An 18,117-nucleotide genomic window follows, 5' to 3' on the forward strand; every position below is an offset into this window, starting at 1 on the left:
ACATAGGAGAAGAGAGCTTTCTAGGCAGAGGTCACAGTTTGTGTGAGGTCCAGAACAAAACCCACGCACATTATAGGAAGTGTAAGTATTCAAGATGTGGATGGAGAGGTAGGTAGGGGCAAGATCATGAGGGTTCTACTAAGACATGGAATGGAGTGTCAGTGATTAAGAGTAAAGTTTCCAGGTCTAGGTATGGCACAGCAGGAACACAACAGAACTTCCTAGTCAGAGCTGAGGGGACACTTGTTTTTCATGATCCATGTCTCCTGTGACTGGTAATAGATCATAGTATGAAGAACCTCTTTGGAGTGCTCCCCATCCCTGTCACTCTCTGTCTCTTATAGAAGAAACAAATATGCTTTTATTTATTTACTTATTTTTGTTGGAGAGGATATTTTCTCTAGGATGTATGCACTTGCCAGAGAGACAGAGAAGACAGAAAGTGAGAAACTACCCCTCAGGGGGCATGTCCACGCTGCATTCCCTTCTCTCCCATTCTCCTCCTGGGATTTTGGGCATGTATGCACATGCACCTGGAGTGAATTGTAAGCATCCAAGTCCAGGACATGAACCACGGTTGACTACATGGGAGTCCAACAACATAACCATCAAGCCATCTGCTGATCCTAAGCAAGGTTTTCAAAACAAAAAAAAAGGAAAGAAAGAAAGAAAGAGTAAGGCTTCTCCTGCATTATTGTCTGAACTCAGATCCTTACTCTTTTATTGACAGGCTTTAGAATGCCGGGCAACTTACTGATCTAAATATTAAAATAGTTATCTGTCAAAGAGAAATGACAGTACCTACATTGTAGGGTTAGGATATTTAAATACACAAATGTAGATGAAGTTCATATAAAGTATGATTTTTTTATAAGCTTGAAGAGATCTTACCTCATTGACCTTGATATACCCAGAAGTGTATAGTTTTCCATATCTCTTTTGGTCCTATTTCTCTTACCAGTCTGTCCATATTTTTTACACAGGCTTCTGCTGATATTTCCTACTTGTTTTACTCACTTCCAATTTTATTTTCAACTTCCATTCAATCCAACTTGCATTCTGCAGCCAGAGTGGTATTTCCAAGTGGCAGATCTGGCCATAATATTGCCCACTATAATGTCCTTTAATTCTTTCCCAATACCCGTAAGATAATTGCCAGACTTCTTAGCTGGGATTACCGAACCCTTCATAATTTCTCTTCTGTGTACTTTTCCAGCTCTTCTCTTGCCATTTTCCAAGATCATCACCAGGTCATGCCAATTTATCCGCAATACCCCAAATATGAATTTTCCTGCGTACCTACATACCTTCGGACATGCTGTTCCTTCTGCGGGTACCATGCCACACTTCCTTTGTTTATCTGGCAAATTCCAGACTGTCCTTTGAGACTCAGCTCCCTAGCCACTTCCTCTCTAGGCACAGTTGAATGTCTCTTCTTCAGGGCTGCCAGTACCTTTTGAACTTTTTTCACAACTCTTAATATATATGTAATGGGATGGATGTCCCTATAGGGCTGGAGAGTTAGCAAGGACAGAAACTATATTCTGCCTTCAACTCATCATCCTACTGCCAAACTAACTTCTCCTATACCTCTATATCAAGGCTTTCCAGTGTTAGTCTCAGGCCTGGTACCAATTTTCCATAGTCTATGATGCAATTAGAAAAATAAGGACCCTGTGGTAAATTTTTCAGAAAGCTAAATCTATTCACACTTGGAGTATTAAAATGTGCTTTATGCAGTAATGTTGATAGTACATGGTAAGGTATATTTATGTCTTTAGTTGGCAACTTTCTGTTAGAGCTCTAAAGCTGTTGGAAAGGGTACAGGTCCCTAAAACCAAAGGTCTGGGAACACTGCTGTATCTCATGGGGTGGCACCAAGTCCCCAAAGTAAAAAGCATGTGAGTCATCCTTGGCTTCTCCTTCTCTTCCCCATCTCTCCACCCCCGCCACATTCAGACACTTAGTGAGTCCTGCCAATTCAACCTCCTAAATATTTCTGGAATCTGTACTCTCCTCTCCATCTTTGCTGCCAATTCCTTAGGACAGGCCCTCTTTATTTTCCCTGTATTACTACAGCAACAGTCTCTTTATGGGTCTTTTTGCCACTCTTCCTCTCTTATCCATGCATCAGATTGAGCTATTTGGAAATCTGAATACCTATTTTCCATAGAAGTTCTCTGTGGCATACAAGGTTTCTCTCTAGTGGGACTCATTGCTCATGCTTTCTCTTGTTTTCTAGTGCTTTCTTTGCCACTTGGCCTGGGTGACTCCTGATACTCTAAGAAAATTCTATTGTGATTTTTCTCTACAAGCCTTTTTCTATACATCCAAGTTGGGTGACCCTCTTTATCATTCTTTTTTTATTTTAATTGCCAGAGGCTGTGTGTATTCACCAGAGAGACAGACAGAGAGAAAGCATCCCCATGCCGGAACATGGTCATGCCTACAATCCTTTTTTCCTCCATTCCTCCTTTCCATCAGGATTTTTGGCATACACTCTCATGTGCATGGTATGTTTTCAAATTGCCTGGGCTAGGATTTGAACCACATATAACCACATGGAATGTGGCTCACTTAACCACTGAGCTATAAGGCCATCCCCTCCACTTTTATTACCCTTAAAATAATATGTATGCATAATCTCCACCCCACAGCATTTATAGCCTAGTTAATACTTATCTTTTTATGTCTGTCTTCCCTACTAGACTCTAAACAAATTTTAAAAATCCTTTTACCTTTCTATTCCTAGAGCCCAATACAACACTTAGAAAATAAAAAAAAAAAATTTAATAAACATTTCTTAGTTAAATGCATTTCTCAGTGTTATCTTTAGATGTACACTGAAGAAGGTTGACCAGAGTTAAGGATAAGCACAAGGAGTCTTCATGAGGCGGAGAAACGTGACAGAAGTTTTCTGTGGCAGACTAGCCACGAGTGATAAATAACTGAAAAGAAGAAATAGTAGTAGGAATCTGGGACTACTTGAAGGTTTCTGGGTTCAGATAATTGGTTGGATGAGTGCTCAGGATATTGGTTGAAGCTATTTGAGGGATAACTGGGTGTGCAGTTTGGAGAAAGGACTGTTTTAGAGAGAAATATTGGAGCTTCACCTCTTTTAGGTACTCTTTGAAGACAGGACCTTAACAGAGATAATTACCATTTTGTTTTGATTATGTTGTGGTGGCGGTGCATTGGATGAGAAGAGAGTGGAATCATGAAACTAGGTATTGAAGGTTCAGATCAAGGAAAAGAGAAAGGTTTGTGAAGGTTTCTAATTTAAAGCCTGGTCCTACATTTTATCTCTAATCTATGACCCCAAATTATGTTTGAAACCTTAGCCTCTTCATCTTTGAGATGAGAATAACACATATTTTATAGGGATATTGAAAAAATTCAATGAGTTGACATATAGAAAGTCCTGGTACAGTCCCAGGCTCACCATAAGGGATCTTGAATGATAAATTAGAGAAGATAAATCTTTGAGAAAATATTCTTAGGATAGGAAATCAGTTTGAAAACAAGTAGTTTCTTTAGTGGTTATTCTAGAGATTCCAGTTAACTTAAACTTTTAACAGTTTAGTATAAATTAATACTAACAGCTTTAATAGTATATAAAAATTTTTCCTACTACAGTTCTATCCTTTCTTCTCCTTCTACTGTTACAAATTAGGTCTTTACACATTGTGTGGCCATGAACATAGATTTAGAATTTTGTTATTTACATCTATATTTTAATCATATAGAAAAAAGTTACAAACTAAAATACAGTAATTATGGCTTTTATATCTAGCTATGGTGTATCACCTTTGCTAGTGCTCTTCATATTGAGTTGCTGTCAAGTGTCCTTTCATTTCAGACTGACTGACTCCCTGTAGCATTTCTCATAAGGCAGGTGTACTGGCAGTGAACTCCTTCAACTTTTGCATTCATCTCGGAACGTTTTATTTTTGCCTTCATTTTTTTAAGGATAGGTTTGCTGGATATAGAATTCTTGGTTGAAAGGGTTCTCCCCCACACTTTAAAAATGTCTTCCCAGTACCTTCTGTATTCCATATTTGCTGATCGTAAATTGGTTGTTAATCTTTGTAAGGATCTCTGTACTTGATGAGTTGTTTTTCTTTTCCAGCTTTTCAGGATTGTCTGTCTTTTTTTTTTTTTTCTCCCCAGAGTTTTTTTTGCTAGAAGGGCGCCTGTGCTCACCAGAAAGAGAGACAGAAAGCAAGAAATCACCCCCCTGGGGGGACGGCCACGCCGCAATCACTTCTCCATTCTCCTCTCGGGATCTTGGGCACACACACACATTAAGCCACCAGGTCTGGGACTCAAACCACAGTCGACCACATGGGAGTCCAGCGACATAGCCATTACGCCAGCTGCTGGTCCCGAGGATTGTCTTTCAATAGTTGAATTATGTGTCTTGATATGTGGATCTTTTTGCCTCATCTGCATACGTAATAAGCACTCAAACAAATGATCATGATAATGGCACTGCATTAAATGATTATAATTCATAGTAATAGTGATCACAATTCATCTATCAGTAGAACTAATCATTATATTGTGCTTAAAAAGTCACACAAGCTTAATGCGTACTACCGAGAATTCCACTAAAACTTTAACTTAAAAAGTAGTTTGGGGGCTTAAAGTGGGTAAGAATTAGGTATCCAAAATATTCACTTATGTGGAACACTCAGTTGCCTTATAGATTCCCAGTATAAGTTCCTGTGGTTCTTTACAAAATAAAAAGTCTGCCTTGGTGGAGATACATTTGCAACTACCTCTCTTAATTTTACATTTCTGATAACACCATGAAATATTTACCTTGTTATTTGAAATATTCCCAGAACAAATATTAAGCTCTGAAATAAAATAGAGTTACAGAAAAAATAGCAAATCATAACTTTTACAGGTTTTTACACCTGAACAGAACCCAATTACAAATCCTTAACTTCAGCTATAAGTAGAGATACCAGTTCTTTTAACTTTTCCAAATGTGTGTTCTGTTTTCTAATATTTTAATATAATTTTCCACTGGTGTTCTTAAAATATATTTATAGGCCCAGCTGTAAAAATGCAAGCTGGATGTGTGCTTGGAGGGCTGAGGCCATATTAGAGGCTTGGGTTCGACTACCAGCCCATTCTAAAAAACAGAACATGGTGATGCACACCTGTACTTCCTGCTACTCAGGAGATACAGCTAAATAGATGGACAGATTGATAGCTAGACAGATTGATATCTCCTGAGTATGTGTGTATAAATGTTTATATATGGGGAAGACAGATTTATACATTTTATTTTCAGTTCTTAACACAATAATTCCTGTAAAAATGGCTGGAATAGATCTGTTTTTAAAATATGAGATGTTATGGGGCCATCAGGTGGCGTGGTGGTTAAGGCGCTAGACTCCTGCATGGCCTATAGTGGTTTGGGTCCTGGACCTGGCGGCATATGCTTTCTCATTTTCCCTCTCTTGCTCTCTGTCTCTCTCTCTGGCAAGCACCTGTGCCCTACAGCAAATTAAAAATAAAAATAACTTAATAAATTAAATTATTTTAAATTAAATAATTCTTTTTAAAAAATAAAATATAAGATGTTAGATGTTAGTTTTTGTAAGGACCTTTTTTTTTTAAAACCATATTTTAATTACAGTCACGCATCATTTAAGGATGGGGATATGTTCAGAGAATTTCATTGTTGGGCAGTTTTGTGCTGTATAAATATCATAGTGTATACTTACACAACCCTAGATATTATAACCTAATACACACATAGGTTACATGGGATCTCTGTTATATATTCAGTTCGTTGTTGACCAAATGATGTTATGCATTGCATGATTATATTTTCGTTACGTGAACCTTTTAATATTAGAAATAGCACTCAATCCTTGTTATGAGCACTATGTTTTTTCCTCATTTGTTTCATGGAAATTGTGTTACTTCTGACCTTTTAGCCAAGTATCAGAAAAATAATTTCACTTTTCCCATGTTTTCTTTAACATAATAGAGTCATACCATGTTGGGAGAGGATTGAAAATTAAATGCCTTCAGGGAGGTAGTAATTCATGTATATTATTTTTTTTTCTCCTAGAACAAAATTAAGAATTTATGTTGCTTACATATTTCATTTTTAAAACTACCTTCTTAGGATTGATGATTGGGGTTTTCTCCTAATTTGAAAGAGCAAATTGAAAAAAGTACGTAAGTGATAGGAAAAAATTTAAATGAGTAATGAACCTTTTATAATTCTTGTTTTTAAAATAGTGATTTCTTTCCCCTTATTAGTAGTATCTCATTGTAGAAAGTTCAGATAGGTAGGTAGCAGGAAACAACCTATAATCACATCGTCTAGTTATAACCACTGGTACCATCTTGATTTATCTTTCTACCATTTTGTTTACATCTGTGGACTAACGCTGTACATACTTTTTTTTTTTTTTTTGCCATAGGACATGTGTACTTACTGGAGAGAAACAGAGAGAGAAAAGTAGAGACAGAAAGTGATAAATCACCCCCACCCCCACACCAGTGGCGATGGCCGTGCTGCAGTCACTTCCTCTCCACTGTCCTCTCAGGATTTTGGGCACACGTACACATGCACCCTGTGTGATTGTCAAGTCACTGGGTCTGGGATTAGAACCACAGTTGACCATACAGGAATCTGGCACTTTAATCACCATGCCACCCATTGACCCTGTATGTACTTTTTTGAAACCTGCATTTTCTTTCTCTCCATGTTCCTACCAGAGAAAGAGAGAAGGAAAGGGACAAAACATCCCTCCAATGGGGCATGGTCACACCATAATCGTTTATCCTCCATTTCTCCACCCTGTTGGGATTTGGGGCATACATATACGTATGCCTGGCATGTTTTTCAAGCCATTGGAGCTGGGATTCAAAGCATATAGTCAGCCATGTCGGATCCAGCTATTAACCACTAGGCCACAGGGCTGGCCTGCATTTTCTCTTAACAATATATTATGAATGCCTTTCCATATTCAATAAATATAGGTCTGCATCATCATTTTAAGAGCCACATAGTATGTATAAATGGTTATATACACACGCACACAGCCACATTACGTTCCATAAAGATTTCACCACTTGGGAACCAGCAGTTAGCGTAATGGCTATGTCGCTGGACTCCCACATAGTCGACCACGGTTCGCGTCTCGGACCCGGTGGCTTAAAACTCATGCCAGGCGCGTGTGCGTTCATGCCCAAGATCCCAAGAGGAGAATGGAGGAGAAGGGATTGCAGCGTGACCATCCCCCCTGGGAGGTGATTTCTCGCTTAGTGTCTCTATGTCTCTCTGTCTGTCTGGCGAGCGCACGCGCCCTATAGCGAAAACCTCTCAAAAAAAAAAAAGATTTCACCACTTCATGCTCCTACAGTAATATGGGCCCATTTTCACAAGCTCTTACAAATGCTGTGGTCTTACCATTGAAAAAAAATGTTGCTAGTTCACAAGACTAACAGTACTTTACAATTGATACATTACTGATATTTTCTTAAAGTTATTATTAAGGTTTAACTTTTTCTCAAATGTTTGTGAACATTTGTGTTTCCTTAAAAGGAACTAACTTCAGAGGTCATTTTATTAAATGAGAACCTAGGTATAAGTACCTGAGTGAATGAGTGCTGGGATAAACCTTCTTACCTTGTAAGGATGAGATTATGAAAGATTTTTGGCTTCTGATATAGGTAAAGCCTGGTTGGTTTTCTCCAAAGACCCTGCAGACAGTCTTCACAGGCGGCTGCTTACTTTTGGCTGCTTAGTCATTTTTCCTCAAGAGAGGCCCAGAGCTGGAAAACAGGGCTGTTACAGGTCAGAAATGGAGAGAGAACTAAATGTTGAAAGTTGTCCAGAATGTTCTGCACTCTATCTGACTCAAGCCAGAGCTGTTCACTTTGCTTTTAAAAATATCATTGTTCATGTATTTTGGGGGGGTCAAAATATTCTTTTCAAGCTCTGTTGGGTGAATGGCGGTGCCCCATTTTTCTAATCAGTTAAGGGAAGGTCATAAGGTTTAGGAGGTCAACAGTCTTTAGTTATGTCAAGTTTTCCTGGAAATTTTTGAATGTTAAAAAAATTTTTTTTCAGCCCAGCTCATGAAGTATACTGGGATCTCCAACTTTTTCTTTTTTCTTTTCAAGGTTTTTGCCATAGGGCATGTGCACTCACCAGGAAAGAGAGAAATAGTGAGAGAAAAAGTAAGAAACCATGTCCCAGGGGATATGGCCATTCTTCTCTGTTCTGCTCCTGGCATTTGGGGCACATATATGCTCCTGATGGGATTTTTTTAAGCTGCCAGGTATGGCACTTGAACCATGGTTGGTCATGTGGGAATCCAGTCATGCTTTAACCACTATGCCAACTGCTGGGCCCTGGGATCTCCATATTTAAGGGCATTTTGGGATTGGCATTCCCACAGTGCCTGCCAGCACTGTGTCTCATTTGCCACAAAGAGGTCTCTGCAGCTTCGGGTACTGCACTACAAACAGATAGAAGATTCAAGTGGTGAGATCAGATTCTGGAGTCAGCCTGACTTTAACTTCCATCCCCTCCACTTAATACTGTCCTGTGTGTTAGGCGAAGCACTAAACCTTTCTATGCTATTTCCCTCCTTCTTTTTGAACAGCTGTATCAAGATATAATTTACATACCGTAAGTTTACCTGTGTAAGTAGACAATTCAGTGATTTTTAATGTATTTATCGACATGTGTAATCATCACCATGATTTAAATTTAGAATATTTTCCTCACCTTAAAAGGAAACCCAATACTGAGGCCAGCAGGTAGTGTGGTGGTTAAAACGCCGAACTTCCACGTGGCTGACCATGGTTCAAGTTCCAGACACAGAATGAAGGAGAAGGGATTGCTGCATGGCCATCCTCCCAGGGGAGTGATTTCTTACTTTCCCTCTCACTGTCTGTCTCTGTCTCTTTCCAGGGAGCCCGCAGGCCCTGGTAAAAACCTACAAAATTAAAGAGAGAGAGGGAGAGGGAGAGAGAGAGAGAGAGAGAAGGAAGGAAGGGAGGGAGGGAGGGAGGGAAAAACCCTAGTACTCATTAGCAGTTACTCCCCTTTCCTCCACCCTTCTCCACTGCACCTAATCCTGGGCACACAATCTACGTTCTGCCTCAATGGATCTAGTGGATCTATCTCTTTAGAACATTTCATATAACTAAAATCACATACTATGCATAACTGGCTTGTTTCATGTAGCATAATCTTTTAAGACATGGGTTTCCCATGTCTTTTCACGTTGTCTATAGTTCTTTTTTTTTTTTTTTTTGTTTTTTTTTTTTTTTTTTTTTTTTTTTTTTTTTTAATATTGCCAGGAAGAGCTTGCACCAGTGAGAGAAAAAAGAGAAAGTATCCCCCCAGTGGGGTGTGGTCATGTCACAATCTCTTCTCCATTGGGTGTGGTCATGTCGTCACAATCTCTTTTGTTGGGGTTTGTTTTTATGGTTTTCCATATTTGTTTTAGCTCTAAAGTTATGTCTTCCTCTTTTCTTATATGAGCATGTAGTTAGTTTAACAGAATGATGCTGCAACTTCATTCTCTCTTTCCATTCAGATGAAATGAACTAGCAGTTTGAAGAACTGTGTCTAATCATGGAAGACTGCTTCTTGTTTGCTGAAGGAATAAGGGAGAAGTTTCAATTCTATCATTTAATATTCAGTTCAGGAATTCATCTTGAATATGAGCAGGGCTGTATATCATCATCCTGTATCCCCCTAAGCCATCCTAAACAGCTTATTTGAGACCTAGCTAGTAGTACATCAGTTTTGTTGAGATCATATGGTAGGAATGCATTTCCATATACCTAAGTTTTACAGTTTCCTTTATGTTTACTGTTTACTCTAATACAAGTCATATCTTATAAACTTGTCCAGTTTGGGAGAGTCCTGTTCGATCTGTGAAACATTTGTTGGTTAATAGATACAGAAGATAATTAACTCATGGAGTCCCAGTGCCAAGTACGTAGATACAATAGACACTGAAACTAGATTAATAGCAACTCTAAAGATGAACTGGAAGAAAATGAACTGTAAAACTTTCTTATGAACACTCCCTTTAAGACTGTAGGAATAAAATAAAATATGTAAAAGATGTTGATTTTGAATTTCCTTGTCAGTTTATGGCAGCTTTAAACTTCAGAGTATGAACATAAAGGAGTTTTTTCTGCTTTAAAGTTATTTATTAAAGGGTTGAGTTCCTGCACATTTCCACTTTTCAGCAATAGCCAATAGAATGAGAAGTTGATTAATTGAGGGTTTCAGGAAAATATGCCTTTGAACCCTGGACTCAAGCTTTAAAATTGAACTCTGCATCTTTGTATTATTTTTAATTATTTCTCCTTCCCTCTTTGCTCCCTTCTACCCATTGAATCCTTTCCTGTTCAAGATTCCATATTCCTTTTTGTGAGGAGCTTGCGCCTCTGTCCTCTTCTTCCTTTCTGAGCTTTCTTTCTATAAAGTATCTCTGTAGTGCCCTTCCTTTCTGCAGGAACCGCCATCTTCCAGTAATTATCCAAAATGACGAACACAAAGGAAACGAGGAGAGGCACCAGTTATATGTTCAGATATATGTTCTCTAGGCCTTTTAGAAAACATGGAGTGGTTCCTTTGGCAACATATGTGCAAATCTACAAGAAAGGTGATATTGTAGACATCAAGGGAATGGGTACTGTTCAAAAAGGAATGCCCCACAAATGTTACATGGCAAAACTGGAAGAGTCTACAATGTTACCCAGCATGCTCTTGGCATTGTTGTGAACAAACAACTTAAGGGCAAGATTCTTGCCAAGAGAATTAATGTGCGTATTGAGCATATTAAGCATTCTAAGAGCAGAGATAGCATCCTAAAATGTGTGAAGGAAAATGACCAGAAAAAGAAGGAAGCCAAAGAGAAAAGTACCTGTATTCAACTAAAGCACCAGCCTGCTCCACCCAGAGAAGCACACTTTATGAGAACCAATGGAAAGAAGCCTGAGCTACTGGAGCCTATTCCATATGAATTCATGGCACGATGGGTGTTAAAAATAAACTAACCTGTGGTCTATTAAAAACAAAAAAAATCTCTTGTAGTTAGACCAGGAACTTCAGAGAGGAATACTGGGAGGAAGCCACATGACTCCTTAAGACAGGAGCCATAGGGAACCAGCAGTTAGCATAATGGCTATGTCGCTGGGCTCCCACGTAGTCGACCGCAGTTCGCGTCCTGGACCCGGTGCCTTAAAACTCACACCGGGCGCGTGTGCGTGCCCGCCCAAGATCCCGAGAGGAGAATGGAGGAGAAGGGATTGTGGCGTGACCATCCCCCCTGGGGGGGTGATTTCTCGCTTTCTGTCTCTATGTCTTTATCTGTCTGTCTGGCAAGCGCACATGCCCTATAGCGAAAATTTCTCCAAAAAAAAAAGACAGGAACCATGCTGCTGACAATTTTCATTGTCCCATGGACCTGTGAATGGAGGAAACATATAAGATTAGTCTCCCAGTAAATTGGAGAGCTGATACCGTCACTTAGAGGACACTACACTGCTTCTGTGCTTGGGCTTACCTCATGTTGCCTACTGTGAGAGATGTATTTGAGGTCAAATCATTGATACTTCCAAGTCATTTAATCATTTCAAAATCTTTATAGATGTCTTAGGATTATTTATTCTTATAAATAAGAAGCATCAACTCAAAATGGGTAACCAAAAGAGTCACTTTGTTGGCTCCCATAACTAATAAATCCAGAAGATAGATCAGGGACAAATGGATCCAGGTGCTTAAACACTGTTCTCCAGAATCTCTTGCCTACCATTTCTCTGCCCTGGCTCTCTTCTTTGTTGGCTATATTTCATGGTACTTCACTGAAGTGTTGGCAAAGACAGCCATCAGCAGCTGCAGGCTTATACTTTGCTAGTTTGGTAATCCTGGTATAAAGGCAGTTTTACTCTCCCAGAAGTTCTAGCAAAATTCCTGGGGCTGATTATCATGGTCCTGTCCATAGGCCCTGAATGAAACATTGTCCCTCTGTTTGATTGCGATTGGTCATATGCCATCCCTGGTCCCCCACCCCCAAAACCATATTGCCCAAGTGTGTGACAGAAAATAAGGGTGTGGTTTCCAAAAGAGGTAAAGGGATGCTGGACAGACAGAACAGTCTACTGTGATAAGATGTAGAACGAGTGAACTTTGACATGGTAGACAAATTTGTGGTTACAGAATTTGTTTGGTATAATATATAACTGTATATTATTACTTATATTTTTATATGGAAATACCCTATCAATTAGATAGTACCTCTTAAAGATAATATCTGGCATATCTGTTGGAAATTCTAAAACTGGGTATAATGTCTACTGTAAAGTGTTTATGGACGTTGCTGAAATAGTGATTTCTTCTAGCAGTATGCTCATTATTATTGGTGGCAAGTATTTCTAGAGCCTTAGCATTCAGGTTGGTTTAGCCTAAGTGTATACAGTTCATATTTAATAAACAAGAAGAGAACACCTTGGTCAGTATTCAGTAATGTAGGCTAGAAAGATGTGAACATAAATTTAGTGCAGACAAGCTATCGTTACAGAATGGGCTTCAGGGACTAGAGAAGAAGAAATAAGATATATTTTTAAAAATTATTCTTGATTCCAAATACTTTCTCATTATAGTTTAAAAATTGTTTTTGTGTGTGTGGCCCTTAGGAAGCTGTGCCAGATATCTCTCAGCTCTTGAACTATTTAGAGTCCAAACATTCAAGATAATGGGAGGGGGGGGGGATGGACAGGAAGAAATCTTCACTGAGCTTCCTGTGACAGGTCAAGGTTTAATCACAGCTAATAATACAGATTTTTCTTTTATTATAATCACAAAAGAAAGGCAGGGCTTGTGTTTACAACACATGTTATTTGGGAGACCTTTGTAAATTGTAAACTGGAAATCCCAAACCTATTGGATGTAATCCCATCCATTGGATGAAGGCAACTTGCCTATGCAGTAGATCCAGAATAGCAAGTTAAATTGAGAACATGAACAGGAAGCAGTCATTAAGAATTACAATGGGTAGGATGCAGAGTTAATTCATGGAGATATTTTGTTATGAGATAATTACATCACTAGAACAGCTGGAAAGCTGAGTGCCTGCTGGCCTGCAGTACTTGGTCTCTGCCCTGCAGCTGGAGGGTCAGGACAATAGAGACTGCAGAAGAACTTACTTTATGGGATAGTTAGGGGTTTGGATGACTTACTTGGGAAATGATAATGACCTGTCTGTCTTTTTTGGATTCTGTTTGCACAGCTAAACTGGATTCCTAGGCTTAGTAAATGCTGAGAACCACTTTTCACTTGTACTTTTTTGAGCAGACATTTACTTGGATCACATTTAGCCCTGATGGTTAAGTAGTGAATGTAATTCTCTATTGCCCTAAAAGTCATCTAAGATGTTTTGTTAATTTTCAACACAGCGTGATTCTATTTTCTTATGGAACTGTAGTCTGTAGTCATTGAAATGGTATTTTTGTTGGTTTACTAAACATCTAGCAAAAAAAAAAAAAAAAAAAAAAAAAAAAAAAAAAAAAAAAAAAAAAAAGAGCTTTAGAAAGTCTTAAAATAAAATGTTGATCAGCACAAAGAATCATACAGTTCATTTGCCAGTGTTTATGTTCAGATGTTCAGACCTGTCTGGCTCTTTTGTTTTGCAAGTGTATGGGTTATAGGCAGCCTAGCTGCATTCCTCATTGATTTATATAAATATATTACAGATTATTAACTTCCAGTCAAATACCAGGGATTTCATTCAGTTCTTGGGTAACTCACTTTTTGTGAAAATTATTTATTAAAGCATCTATCTTCTCTTTGTTGCCTACCAAAGTGAGAACTATTTGATTTGGGTAATTCCAGCAGGAGGCATTATAAACGAAAAAGCATCATAAATACTATATTCTATAATTGCTAAGGTTAATATTATACAACTATTAATTCAGAATGCATTTCCTACCCATTATGAGTAATATAACTTAATTTTAACCACAATAATGTTTACTAAACAATTAAGTCAGACAGAATTTATTTCAGTGAACCACAGTGTTCCCTAAAATATCTTTTATGTAGTGTATGGTTCTGTAGCATGTTGATGGACAGCATTGAAGCCAAAAAGAGAAGTGTCCTACAAATACTTTAGACCTTCACTTCTGTTATAAGCCACTTGTAAATTCTTAAGGAGAAGGGAATTAATAAACGTATCTGAAGAAACTGAAAGGGTTATCTATCCCCTTGAACTCGATAGAGCCACTTCTACCTAAGACTATTCTTTCTGTAGATGAGAAGAATACATAAGTGTCTACATGAAAATTCATACAAGAACATTCTACTGTGTGCACTATTACATATGCCTCTTTAAAATTCCACTTTTTAAAAAATTGCTTATTGAAATGACACTTTCTCCAGGGCTTATCACTTAGGACCATTAGCAGTGGTTTCAGTGAGCTCACTTTTATCTTGAATATTCTTTGAAAGTTAAGTGTGGAGTTCAGTTGCTACAAGAGGCGTCAGTCAGTCTTAATGTTTTGAGGAGGGCGGTATAACTTTAAGGAAAACAACTTGGGTGGTTCAGATACTATTCTTAAATTGTGTCATACAGAAAGTACTTGAAAACGGTTTCAGTGAGGTGAAGCAACATAGCACACTGCCAGGACTGTTAAGTAACTTCTAAGACAACGGTTTGAGGAGCAAATGATCTTTTGATTCAGTGGCATTTTATCATCGTTTCATTCTCCAGTTACATTCCTGTCAGAATTTTTGTTCTTTTGGGAATTATTTAAATTATATCCTATCTATCTATCTATCTATCTATCTATGAGTGTGTGTGTATAACATTATATAACATACACAAGATATATAACAAATACTTATATATAACATATATAGAATAAATGTTATTTGTATGATATGTATTTTATATATATACATATATAAAATAAAATAGTAAAATTAGAAGTCATTGTTGACTACTCGGGGCAGCCATTGGCAATATATTTTTTTCATGAAGGAAATACATTTATATAATGGGAAACATTTTAAAAGGAAGGCTTAAGAAGCACAACTGTAATGGGTCTAGTGTGACCCAGTTGCTATATTTATATTTTATTTTAGTACATGCCATTTTTGGTTTATTGCTGTTTTTATTTTAATACAAATAGAGAAGCAACAGATATAAGGAAGCTTGGTGATTGTGGAACTACCTATTCTCCTTTAAAAAGAAGAAAAAAGTGAAGTTGTCCAAGTACGTAGGTTTATTAGAAATAAAGTAGCTCAAAGGAGCTATGAATAAGTGATAGTTACCTTGAATTACCAATGAAAGAGCTGTTTTTATTAACTTTACAAGTGTGATGTTCATGTATAATAGCAATCACAGTTTCGTAGTGTGGAACTTAAATGATTTATGGTATCATCTTTTTAAAAAAGTATTTCTTTATTTAATTTTATTTGTTATTATTATTATTTAAATTTGACCAAAGAGACACAGAGAGAGAGAAGGGGAAAGTGAGAAAGCAAGCCACCAGGTCTGGGCCTCAAACCATGGTCAGCCATTTGGGAGTCCAGCACCTTAACCATCACACCACCTACTGGGTCTTATGGCATTATCTTTAATAAATTAATTAAGTAGGAGTTCTTACCTTATCAGAATAATTTTCCAGAATAAGTCACATTAGGGGAAAATATTGCTTAAAAGTAGATATTTAAGCTTAGATATCAGAATATTTGAAAGTAAATAAATATGGGGGGGGCGATTCCATTGATTTTAGTCAATTTTAATGGGGTTGTAGAACTTAACCTCAAACTTCTCATAATTATTAATAAATAATATGAATCTGTGAAATACGCTGCTGGTGTTCTCTTGTTCACTTCATAGCTTTCACTTAACAATAGTGTCCTTTAGTTTCTTTTAAAGTTTCACTAGATTCACAGAAAAGTACTGGATATTATCGGGGCCAGAGAGCCCAGAAATGTATATGGTGTGCCAACTAGACATTATAAATTTAACAGACGTTATGTGCAAACTGAGTAACTGAGAGTGAATCCCGCGTTATAGTAATTGGGCTAGATGCAAATTTATAGTTACTTTTATTGAAGAGAGTGGTTATTCAACTTTTTTCAATGAAAGAAAATTATACACTAGCACTTTATTAGCTTTGTCTTAGTATTCAAATTATATTCTCGTTAAGAAATTTACTTAAGGCTTGTTTATGGCTAATTCTTTTCATCCTTCCCACATTTGGTGTGACTCTCTTATGCCAGATAATGTGCTATGATTGAAACAAAGGAAATTTTGTTCTTTGGCTTTAAAAATCTTCCTACTGCCAAAGGCCTTTTGTTTTTAAAACTAAAATTTTTAATTTGTTGTAAACTGGATTCACCCATCTAAGAAATATAGTTATATTTGTTAATCTGACAATATAGTTTATCAATGAAGTTTTTTCCCCTCCAAAAATAGAAATGTTAAAATTTTACAGTGTTTACATTATTAAATCAAATTAATGGGGGCAGGCAGGTGGCATGGTGGTTCGAGCACTGGACTCCCACAAGGCTGACCACGATTCAAGCCTGGCGGCTTGCCTTCTCCTTTCCCTTTCCCCATCTCTCTGTCTCTCTCTGGTCAAATAAAAAAAAATAACAAGAAATTGAATTAAATAAATAAATCATTTTATAAAAGAAACTAATGAAAACATCCATCATCTTATGTACTTATTTCTTTATTTTTGTTTTGAAAATGTTTAAAATTCTTCTCTTTCAGCCATTTAAAAATAGTAAAATGTGTTATTATTTATTGTAGCCATCATTCTGTGTGTAATAGTTAACTAATGTATCAAAACATCACATTGTACCTCATAAATATATACAATTATTATTTGTGAATTAAAAAATAAAATTTATTTTAAATCTTTAAGTAATTTCACAGCACTGATTAACATAGTATTTGGAATTTTAAAACTAATTAAGAATGTATGTCTGTTCTAGAGAAGTAATTTGATTTATCAGGATAAGAAGGCTCTCATAAACTAAATTTCTTCATATTCCTTAATACTTTTTTTAAGTCTTTTGGGGTTTTTAAAGTTTTTTGGTTTTGTTTTTGTTTTTCCCATTTCTTTGCAGTAGGGCGTATATGCTCCCAGAAGAGAGACAGAGAGAGGAAAAGTGAGAAATCACCCCCATGGGGCATGGCCACACCACAGTCACCTTCTCTTCCATGCTCCTCTTGTGATTTGAGGCATGTACACATGTCCAGCATGATTTTCAAGCTGCTGGGTCCCAGGCTTGAATTGCGGTCAACCCTGTGGGAATCCAGTGCCTTAACTTCCACACCACATACTGGCTCCAGTGTTTTGATTGATTGTTTGCTGCTATAGGTCATGTTCGCTCCCCAAAGAAAGAGGAAAAGAGAGAGAAAAGGAGAGGGAAAGCGAGAAATCATCCCCTAGAGGGGATGATTATGCCTCAGTGTTTAAAATTCTTCTCTTTCAGCCATTTAAAAATAGTAAAATGTGTTATTATTTATTGTAGCCATCATTCTGTGTGTAATAGTTAACTAATGTATCAAAACATCACATTGTACCTCATAAATATATACAATTATTATTTGTGAATTAAAAAATAAAATTTATTTTAAATCTTTAAGTAATTTCACAGCACTGATTAACATAGTATTTGGAATTTTAAAACTAATTAAGAATGTATGTCTGTTCTAGAGAAGTAATTTGATTTATCAGGATAAGAAGGCTCTCATAAACTAAATTTCTTCATATTCCTTAATACTTTTTTTAAGTCTTTTGGGGTTTTTAAAGTTTTTTGGTTTTGTTTTTGTTTTTCCCATTTCTTTGCAGTAGGGCGTATATGCTCCCAGAAGAGAGACAGAGAGAGGAAAAGTGAGAAATCACCCCCATGGGGCATGGCCACACCACAGTCACCTTCTCTTCCATGCTCCTCTTGTGATTTGAGGCATGTACACATGTCCAGCATGATTTTCAAGCTGCTGGGTCCCAGGCTTGAATTGCGGTCAACCCTGTGGGAATCCAGTGCCTTAACTTCCACACCACATACTGGCTCCAGTGTTTTGATTGATT

The 18,117-nt window shown here is 37.3% G+C and overlaps 1 protein-coding gene across 1 annotated transcript in view; it reads left to right on the top strand.

Moving 5' to 3' along the window:
• CDK6 (cyclin dependent kinase 6) overlaps positions 1 to 18,117 on the top strand; it is a 258,036-nt gene that overhangs the window by 45,362 nt on the left and 194,557 nt on the right. The window lies entirely within an intron of this gene.

This window comes from Tupaia chinensis, unplaced genomic scaffold (assembly GCF_000334495.1).
Source record: "Tupaia chinensis unplaced genomic scaffold, TupChi_1.0 Scaffold000460_1, whole genome shotgun sequence".
NCBI lineage: Eukaryota > Metazoa > Chordata > Mammalia > Scandentia > Tupaiidae > Tupaia > Tupaia belangeri.